Raw genomic sequence first — 10,793 nt, 5'->3', positions numbered from 1 at the left:
TTTCAAATTTCCTACATCAAGCAATATTAGTCGGTTGGGGATAGGACGGTAATCTCGCATACACCGAATATTTGCCGATGAGAGATTGTTTTTGGTGCCCACCGTGTATGAATCAGGAAGGGAATCGATTTCGGTCGAGGACACACTGTGTTTTGGCGCCCACCGTGTATGAATCCGGGTGACAGGCGGTTATGTCACGTTTGAGTGAAATTACGAACCTACCCCTGTAGAAACCTATAGAAATCAAACAAATAGTCTTTGCATGGCAGGGATAGGCAGCAGTAATTTCCATCTGGCAGATTTTGGTTTCAGGCGGTTACTGCGACTTTCCCCGCTTCGTTCAAATTTTGCAGAGTACACGTTTACCATGCCAACTCAATTCAAATCCTATTTGTATTCTATTTTTTTCAGGCTGGATCCATTTTTGATTGGAATAAAATTCTATATACAACATTTTTTATACATACTTTCAAAAGCACAACAAAGAATTCTGCTCCTTTATATGTATAATATGATTTACAAATACAATGATCTCAAAATCATACGGTTGAATTCAAAAAATTTAAACCAAATTATGTTCTACTAAAATGTATGGATCAGTAATATCTACATATTAAATATGGTTAATTATCCTTTTGCCCTTAGTGGTGTCCATCTGCTCAGTTTTGCCCTCAGATGCAAATTGTGCTCAGTTTTGCCCCTAGTCCGTGTGCACCGACACGTTTTGTGAACTTTGGCATCTCCGTCAGGTCAACGTTTTGACTCGGCCCTTACAGGTGGGACCAGACAGCAGAGGCGGCCAATTTTATTCAGACCGTTGCACGCATGGCTTGCGGGACCCAGCAGAGAGCCGTTGAGCATAGAGCCGTTGCGGGTGTGCTATATTAGCGGGCGACAACGGCGGTGACCACGGCGACAGAGAGCACAACGCTGACCACGGCGAGAGAGCGAGAGCACGACGGCGGTGGGAAGCTAGCTATGGACGGCGCGATGGTGGGAAGCTAGCTATGGAGGGCGCGGCGGCGTTGAGATCCCGTTCGGCTCCGAGCTCCATGTCTTCCACAAGATCCCGCGCCACCTCGCGGATGCAGAGCCGGGCGCATGTGGAGATGCCTGTCTTCATCTGTCCGCGGTGCCAGGCGAGCGTTGATCGGAGGGTTTCTTACACACCGAGGAACCACAATCGTCCGTTCTACGTGTGCAGCGAGAATGGGGTAAGAATCGGGGCAATTGCACCATTTTCGTGGCCGGGATCTTTGAGCAATCGGTTGATCTGTTCCGTGTTCATGCAGGTGACATGCTTCTTGGTTTCGGGTCGATGTTCTGGCCAAGACTCTGATAAATGAACTGCAAGAAGAGCATGACGAATGGTTGCGCATGCTGCCCCAAACCGCAGTGGCCGCAGCACGAGCTTCGGAAGAAGAGATGGAGGGTGAAGCACACACTAACAGAGAGCTAGCTGTTGAGCTTAGGATGTTGAAGAAGAAGGTTAGGAAGCTTGAAGATCAAGCACTACCAATACCCATTTGCAAATACTTTTGGGCATTTGTAGGTATGGTAATCGCACTAGTTGTAATGTTGAAAATGTATGGAAAGGCATGAATTATGGAGGAATTTGTAATCTTGAAATTGTATGAGAAATTCACCTAGTTTAATTGTTGGTCAAAGTTGTTTAAATGTTGAAAAAAGAGAGAAGAAGTGACCAACATTTAAATATGTTGAAAAAAAGGAGAAGAAATGAGGAATTCAGAAACTTTTGATCAATGAAATGCATCTAATGAATTATTCCAGAGCCAAACAATTAAGGTTAGATTTTTTTGGAGGTGTTAAATATTTAATAGCAATTTAAGTAATCCAATTCAAATACACTATGATTTAAATCAAAGACCAAAATGTCATGGAAAATGTGCCTCAGCTCTAGTAGATGTTTACACCTAGTGCCAAAATAAATGAACATTTTTTAAGGGCATTACATTGAGTAGAAACTAATTTGTCTAAAAATGAAGGGTGGAAAATGCACAAAAAATTGGTGCGGCTGGGGACTCAAACCCAAGACCGCGTGGGTTAGTGGTGTTTAAGGCTGCGCTAGTAACCGCTAGGACAGATGGCAAGAGTTTGACATGGGTAGGGAAGCAATATGTACATAGTGAGACTGTGAAATTTGTCAAAAAAATGAAGGGTGGAAAATGCACAAAAAATTGGTGTGGCTAGGGACTCGAACCAAAGACCGCGTGGATTAGTGGTGTTTAGCGCTGCGCTGGTAACCGCTAGGACAGATGGCAAGAGTTTGACATGGGTAGGGAAGGAATGTATACATAGTGAGACTGTGAAATTTGTCAGAAAAAATGTGAGACCGTGAATGTTTGCACATGCGTGAGAGTGGTTTTCCTTTGTTTTGCACTGAAATTTTGGAGGGTTGGAAGGTTGAAAACGTATGTTTGCACTGCCACATGGTTTTGGTTAGAGTGGCACTTGGTTTAGTGTTAGAGTGGCACTTGTTAGGATTTAAATGGAATAAATTTGCATGTTAGTTCATGACTTATTTTTTTTGAATAAAACGGAGGGCTTCTCACCCCCTCTTTTGAATGACAACCACAAGTTCTCGAGCTTCATGACTTGGTTTAGGGAAGAAATTATATGCTTGGGCACAGACATTTTTTAACACACATAATAAACCCTAATAAATAACTTAGATAAGATGCAACACAAGTACCATTACAATAATAAGTTCACGGATAGTTCACGAACACATGACGAAACATGACACGACACGACACGACATAGAAAAGCAACAAATAAAAAACGAAACAGTCTTCATCTTGATCTCCTCCTTCCACTTTGGCCGCGCGCGCCCCTTCAACACCGTCTTCATCTTCACACCTCCTTGTCATCGTAGGGAAGGGAGTGCATCCCGGCTGGAGTGGGGAAGATGTTCTCGTAGTAGGTGTAGATGTTGTAGACGGTGAAGAAGATGGCCTCGCAGCCACACCAAAAGACTTGGCCGAGGAGCTCGCGCGCGTCAAACGGGTTGGTGAAGGTGACCGTGAGCAGTAGGAGGATGCCGCCGCGGTCACGAACCTCGTTGAGGGTGAACATCCTCGGTGAGCCCCGTGGGAGGTGGGCATAGCCGGCTCTGAGGAAGGCGTAGGTGAGTTCGACGGAACCCCTCCACCTTGAAAAAGCCCACACGCGGATCTCCCTCTCCACGAGCACGCTTGGTGGGTAGCGCCGCTCCGGCACGACAGGCGGACGACTGAAGGTCGGCCCGTTGAACTGCATGGTCTCGCTTGGGGAGGGCTCGGTCGATTGGGTGTTTGAAGTTGGAGAGAATGGATCGGATCTGGCTTATGGGTGGGAGAGGAAGATAGGCACCCCATTTATAGGCCTGTGGGTGGGAGAGGAAGAGATAAAGGGTGAGAACGGTGTGTGTGTGAATCCGAACGCGTGTGTCTATCCGTTACGCTTTGCACTCTTAAATTTTTGCACAAAAAGATGCATGCATGGGGCGCGTGCGTGCATTTGAATCACTGCATAGCTCTTTGACCGGACAGTGCATCTGACTCGTTGAACCACCTAGCTGGCCTTGCTAGCCTAGCGCGCCTAGCATGCCTCACTCGCCTCGCTCGCATGCATGCATGTTGCAGCCTCCCGCGCATGCAAACCCACGTCGCAGCCTCCCATACATGCATGCAAGGCATGGGAAGGCTGAGATGGGCTATTTACTACGGTCTCTGGCCCAGACAACAAGACGGCCCAATGGTCCATCCAGCGCGCCCGATATTTGTTTTAAAAAAAGAATCTCCCAGCCAATCAGATTGCATCTCGCGGATCGCCCCCCTCCTCCCCATAGATTCCTTCTAGAAGGGTCAGATCGACGGCCCTTGTTCAGCGCTAGGGTTAGATGAACGGTCCTGGTTCAGCGCTAGGGTTAGCGGGGTTTGGGAGGGGTTTGGAGCAGTCAAAGCTATGTTTGACCAGATTTCAAATGAGCATAATGAATTTAATAAAAATCAGAAAAACAAAAAACCTGTGCACATAGTCTTCTTATGTCATACACTAACGATTTAAGTTGATAAACAAGGTTTACATACATTTAAACGATAAGTTCATGTGTATTGTATGATATCTCGAGTATCTCAAACTCTTTTGAATGAAGTGAAGAGAAGTGTTTTGGGGAAATAAACATGAAAATTTCAAAAAACTCACCACAGCTTCATTTTAGAGTGACTAAGAAGGATCCAAGCTTAGTTTTTCATTTTGATGTTTTACACTTATTTAAATCTTGGTCAAAGTTAAGTTTGACCAGAATTCAAATGAGCAAAACAAATTTGAAAAAAAATCAAAAAATGGAAAAACCAGCGCACATAGTCCGTATATATAGAATATATAGAATATATGGTTAGGAAAGTTATTTGGCTGATTTAGACAAGGTCGAAAAAAACCATGCTTAGAGATGAGGCTGTTTACCCTACCTTTGGACCCTCAGTTTAGCACATTTTTCATGAAAATTTCAAAAACCTCACCACAATTTCATTTTGGATTGACTAAGAAGGATCCATGCTTAGTTCTTCATTTTGATGTTTTACACTTGTTTAAATCTTGTTCAAAGTTAGGTTTGACCAGAATTCAAATGAGCAAAACAAAATTCAAAAAAAATCAAAAAAAGGAAAAACCATGTGCTCATTCAAACATCATCCAACAGATTTAAACATCATGTCAAACATAGTTCTAACATCATCCAACAGAAATACAACATTATTCATAATGTTTCATAATTATTCACATATAGCGTTCGGGCTTCTGTCTGTTCCTTGAGCTTCTTGCCATCACTTTGCTCCTCGTGCACCTTGTGCTCATTGCTTCTTCTCTTCTCCTCTTGGTTGTCGGTACCTTGTGCGTCTTCTTCAAACCTATCATAGAGCTGTGCAAAACATAAAGGGTAATGAGATAATGTCAAGTGACCCATAAATGTACAGTAGTATTTGACCCTTGTAAGATTTACATACCTAGCAGAAATCACAACAACAGAAGGTTGGTCACCATTTAGAGCCTCACTTGGATCATTATTTGGAGCCTCACTTGGATCACCAAGATCATCATTTGGAGCCTCACTTGGATCACCATGATCATCATTTGGAGCCTCACTTGGATCACCATGATCATCATTTGGAACCTCACTTGGATCACCATGATCACTATTTGGAGCCTCACTTGGATCACCCTGATCACTATTTGGAGCCTCACTTGGATCATCGTCAAAATCATGCGGCTGTTGACCATCATCATTTCGAACCTCGTCAAAATCCTCATCTGATGCAACCGGTTGCTGTCCATCATTTTCATCGAAGCCTTCATCAAAACTCTCTCCGAACGATGGATCTACTGTGTTATCACAATACTTACCGAAATGACCAGACCCACCACATCTTGTGCACTTACGCTTCCTCGCTCCAAGTCCAGCTCCTTCGCTGCGAGGTCTGATTCGACTCTTCCTTGGTCTACCTGCTGCTCTCTTCAGAGCTGGAGCGCAAAGCTTGAATCCAGGGTCCACCATGTCCCGTTGTTGTTTTCCCTCCATAGCAGGCAAGGCATAAGCAAATGTGGCTTTGAACCTTGCAACAGAGTAGTAATCATGCACATACTACTGAATGTTCCCTGCTGGACCTGGGAGAGAAGTGATGAAAAACAAGGCATGAATGCATGGCAACCTAGTTATCTGCCATTGCCTACAACTGCAAGTTCTAGCTTCTAAATCCACTGGATATCTCCATTCCCTCTTCTCTTTATCCAAATATGATATCTCTGCTGTGGTACTCGAGCAAAGAGTCATGTTCATTTCCAAGCCTGTTGTTTTCTGCTTCAGTTCATTCATCACGGCAGGGATGATAATGTGGCCCATGAATTTTGCCTCGGCTATTCCTGCACGATAATGAAATTTCTGCATGTATTCTATCCTTATCCTGCCTAGCAAATCCACCACATAATGACCCTTTAGTTTCCGAATCGTTGAGTTGAAAGACTCTGCTAGATTATTGTGCACATAGTCAACTTTGCTCAGTTCATTGAATTGGCTTCTAGCCCATAACTTGGAGTGGTGTGTTTCCAAGTATTCTTTCACTTTGGGATTCATGTATAACTGCCTCAAGTGGTAGTTGTGCTTCTTCACACTGCAAGTCAAAGATGCTGGCCATAAATTGTCGGTATACACCTTTCCTGTGAATTTCTTCATGAAATTTGCAGCAAGGTGACGCATGCATTCCCTATGCTCTACTCCAGGGAACACATTGTCCACGGCCACTTCTAAACCTTTGCAGGCATCTGTATGAATGACCAACCCATTGGGATGTGCAATAGCCCGGCGCAGATTATGCAAAAACCAAGTCCAGCTCTCCTCAGACTCTGTCTCCAGCACACCGTAGGCAACTGGAAATACAAAACTGTGTGCATCAACTACACAAGCAGCTACTAACTGTCCTTTAAACCTCCCTGTGAGAAAAGTGGCATCAATAGCCAAATAAGGCCTGCAACCTGCCAAAAAACCCCGGCGACAAACCTCAAAGTAGACAAAAACCCTCCTAAAGCATTCATTGGTCTTTGTCACTCCCCTGAATGTGTACTCCATAGTGTGGTGATCAATATCTACAATACTACCTGGGCTTGTCCTCTCCACTTCACCCTTGAATGAATACAACAATTGAAAACTTTCCTACCAGTTACCATAAATAGAATCCATAGCATGTTGTTTACCATTAAACAACCTCATGTATGGTAAATCTATCTTGAATTTATCTTTGATGTTCTTCTGCAATTCCTTTGGACCCACTTGCTGGTTTTCTTTCACCCACTTCTTTACTTCTTCTACCACCCATCTTGACTTGGCTCTACTGATTGTATCCTTCCTAAGGGTTGATTCCTGGCATGTGTGCTTAAAAGGGTTCACTTTGACCTGAACATTAGTGCTATTTCACATTTTAGATGCGAGCAGCCTCCATGGACAACCCTCAGTCGGACAGTGCACTCTGTAACGTACTTGATCGCTCTTGTCAACTTTGAAAGTACGTTCTACCTTCATGCAGTATGTCACAAGTGCATTTCTACACTCATTCATGGATGCAAAAATTGTACCTTCTTCCAAATTAGGGTTCAAAGGGTCCCATTCAATAGCTGCAAGGTCTTTGTCCTCACCCACCGTGTCATCATCCACACGGACTGCATTGTGAGCCTCATCTTGGTTATTAGCCCGAGGTGCCCGTTGTAAATTCCGAATAACATCAGAATATAGCTTCTCTTCATCAACCCCAGAATTGTAGTCATCATGATCCACTTCAAGGGGGACCTTACTGCTGTTGCCCACACTTGTCGAGCCACCACGTCGCCGTGCACCAACTGAACTATTCTGGCTAGAGATGCCATTACGATGACTTGGTTCTCCCCGAGATGTTGCACCCGTCATCCGAGGTCCAGATGCCTGCTCAAGCACATCAACTTGCAGCCTCACATGAAAATTATCTTTCTCTTTATGCCTAACAAACATGGTAGCTAGCTCTTCATCATTAGTAACTGTCACCCATTTCTTTTCCCCATCATAGTATTTGTATACCACTTCATCAAGCAAACCCCGAGGATATTGGCTACAAATTACCTCCCCAAATTGTCTGAAACTCCAATTACTAGCCATTGGCAACTGATAATCAAAACCTCCTTGGTATTTCTTCTGGTCCTTTGCATCGAACGTGTACCGGTCCCTTCTAATGTGCATCAAGAAAGCAAACCGCAACTCCATCCTAACCGGCGAAAAATAGAGACACAATCAGCACACTAATTGGGCAAACCTACTCGAATCGAGTGTTCAAATGCAAAGCTAAGCTCAATCTAAACAGGAGGCGAGACTTACCCCTCGGGAACCCAGTCGTGGACGCGGCGGATCTCCGGCCCGATGCCTGCCTCGCCAAATACTCCGGGGTTGCCGCAACTCTCCATTTCGCCCTAGGCTTCTTCCTCCTAGTTGAAATAGCTCCAGCAGCCCCCCACCTTTGAGCGCTCCGGCCGGGGGCACGGAAGGAGGCCGCACCGCGGGTCGAGCAGGTGGCGGGCGCCCCACCTGTGGCATCACAGGAAGGTGGTGGGCGTCGCAGGCAGCCATGGAGCATAGGCGCAGAAAGGTAGCGGTGGAGTAGGCATGCAGCTGGTGGCGGGGCAGGTCCTGGCCGCGACGCAAGTGCCGGCGGCGGCGCAGGTCAGCTGGCCGGCGGGGAAGCGGATGGGCAGAGTGAGCTACGAATGATTTGGGGATTTAGTTGCACGGGCCTACATGTCAGCTCCGGACCCACGTCCACTCGGTCCCACGTGTAAGCTCCGGACCCACAACTTAACGCTGGCGGACGGAATGGACTCAAATATGGCCGTTTGGCCTCGTCATAATAGCTGTGCATGGACTAGGGGCAAAACTGAGCACAATTTGCATCTGAGGGCAAAACTGAGCACAGAGACACCACTGAGGGCAAAAGGATAATTAACCCTATGAAATAACATAGATGCGCGTGAATTCATATGAGTATGCATGTTTGATAGATCAATTTTGGTTCGAGTATGGATTACATGTATCATCATCTCAAATTCAAATATTTGAATCCCTTTTACGCTCATCCTTTCACAACCATCTCTCTCACATGCATGCTCCTTCATGTAGCTATTACTCTCTTTTCTCCAGCTCACCCGCATGCTCACTTCATGTTTCTCCTATCCTCGCAAACGTGGTCTCTCGACGTCTCCCTTGACAAGTGTCACACTCTCCCTATCGTTATACATTACACATTTTTCATTATCTCTCACGTCTCTACCATTCTCTGGTATCACTAGGTACCTAAGCTTTCTTTTCACCGCCACACACACAGTCTCCACTCGTCTTTCACTTTGTCTTTCTCTCTATGGGATTCTCTCACACACCCTACATGTCTCTAGATATGACTCATGCCACTAAAATTACTCTCTCTCTCTCTCTCATATAGACACAACATTTGTTGCGGTCTCCTTTTCGTCTCCATCCCAGACTGACATTACTCATTTGTTTACCTATCAGACAAACTCCCCCCTCTCTCTCTCACACACACAACTCCTGGTTCCACTCCCCTTCTCGACTACCGTCTCTCTCTCACACACACAAAACACTCGCTTTCACACCCCGGACTCGTATTTCTCTCACAAACATTTATCGACTAGCCTCTAGATAGGTTTATACACCCGCACACTCGTGCTTCCACTATCACATACATGTCTCTCTCCCGCTCCTTGTATCTATGTAGATTTTTCTTCCCTTCTTGAGACACGCCCTCTCGATCGTGCACACACACACTATCGCCTCATTTTAAGCTGATACCTCTCGCACACACACTCTTTGTGTCTTTGTCACACATGCACTCCGTCCTCCTCCTCTCTCCCTCTCTCTCACACACACATGGGCTTTTGCAACAACTAGCAAGATGCACATGCGTTGCACGGAACATCAAGATGCATTTGTATGAGTAGTTTATCTTGTGGGAGAAAAGGATGAACGAGGGAAGGCCTTATTTGCAAATGTGGAGAGGGGTGTGGGTATCCTTTTGCAAAATTGCCATAGTTTCCTTCCTATTCGTCAGATATAGATCGGACGACCTATATTGCAGGATGACAGGCACACGATCATCACCGACTATGCTTTTTATAAGAGTAAGGATAAAAAACAGAGTTGGTGATGATGGTGGGCCTGCCATCCTGCACTATAGGCCATTCGATTTATATCTGACAGATAGGAAGGAAACTATGGCAATTTACCCACACCCCTCTCCACATTTGCAGATAAGGCCTTCCCTCGTTCATCCTTTTCTCCCACAAGATCTTGATGTTCCATGCAGCGCACGGGCATCTTGCTAGTAAGAGTAGAAATCAGACATATACCACTTCTCGAATCTTGAAACCAACAACATTCCTCCCTTATCTCATCAAAACCGCCAAAGGAATATATTTTGAGTGAAATATAACATATTTTTAGTGATATACGTATTTCAAAACTAGACTTTTTTTCTATCAAATCAGTGAATATGTATTAATCTACTTTGATCGTGTGGCAACGCATTGGCACATTGCTAGTAGTTATTATAATTTTTTGGACACCAGACAAACGGTGGAGTACATATACGAAGAGCAGAGGCGCACACACGCAGTTGGTCTCTCGCTGTCTCGCACACATGAGTGTTACATAAAGGCAACGTTAACAAATAAACCCTAAAACCCTAGATGCATGCTTGCTGCATTGCGGGTACCGGGTACATGGTGGACGCACCTTTTTAGGAATAGTCACCTCGCGTGATAATTTGATCCATAGGAGTTGATGGTCGGGACCATAGGTGAACGACTTGGAGGCGGTGGCTCGCCCACGTTTAAAATATCATTTTTTAGCGGGGTTAAGAGTTCCGATTTTCAATGGCGCGTTATAAGTACTAAATATTTTTTAGAACGATTGGTATGGAGCAAAAATGGAATTCATAGTACTACACACCTCCTTGGTGTATGGTTGTATGGGTTTATGTTGCGAGATGTTGAACCTTGTAGCTCTAGGGAAAATACTATGGTTTAGATTTAGATGTTGGTTTTCAGTAATGAAAATCGGAAGGGGGAAACCCTTCTTTGATTAAAAAAACTACTACTTCCGTTCTAGTTTACTAGTCCCCATCGTATTTTGGGTCAAAGTTTGTCCATGAATTTTACTTGTAAAATGTGAATGGAAAGCGAGATTTTTTTATACCCAAACAAAAAAG

The sequence above is a fragment of the Triticum aestivum genome, chromosome 4B, assembly GCF_018294505.1.
Source record: "Triticum aestivum cultivar Chinese Spring chromosome 4B, IWGSC CS RefSeq v2.1, whole genome shotgun sequence".
Taxonomy (NCBI): Eukaryota; Viridiplantae; Streptophyta; class Magnoliopsida; order Poales; family Poaceae; genus Triticum; species Triticum aestivum.
Note: the sequence above shows the minus strand (reverse complement) of the source record.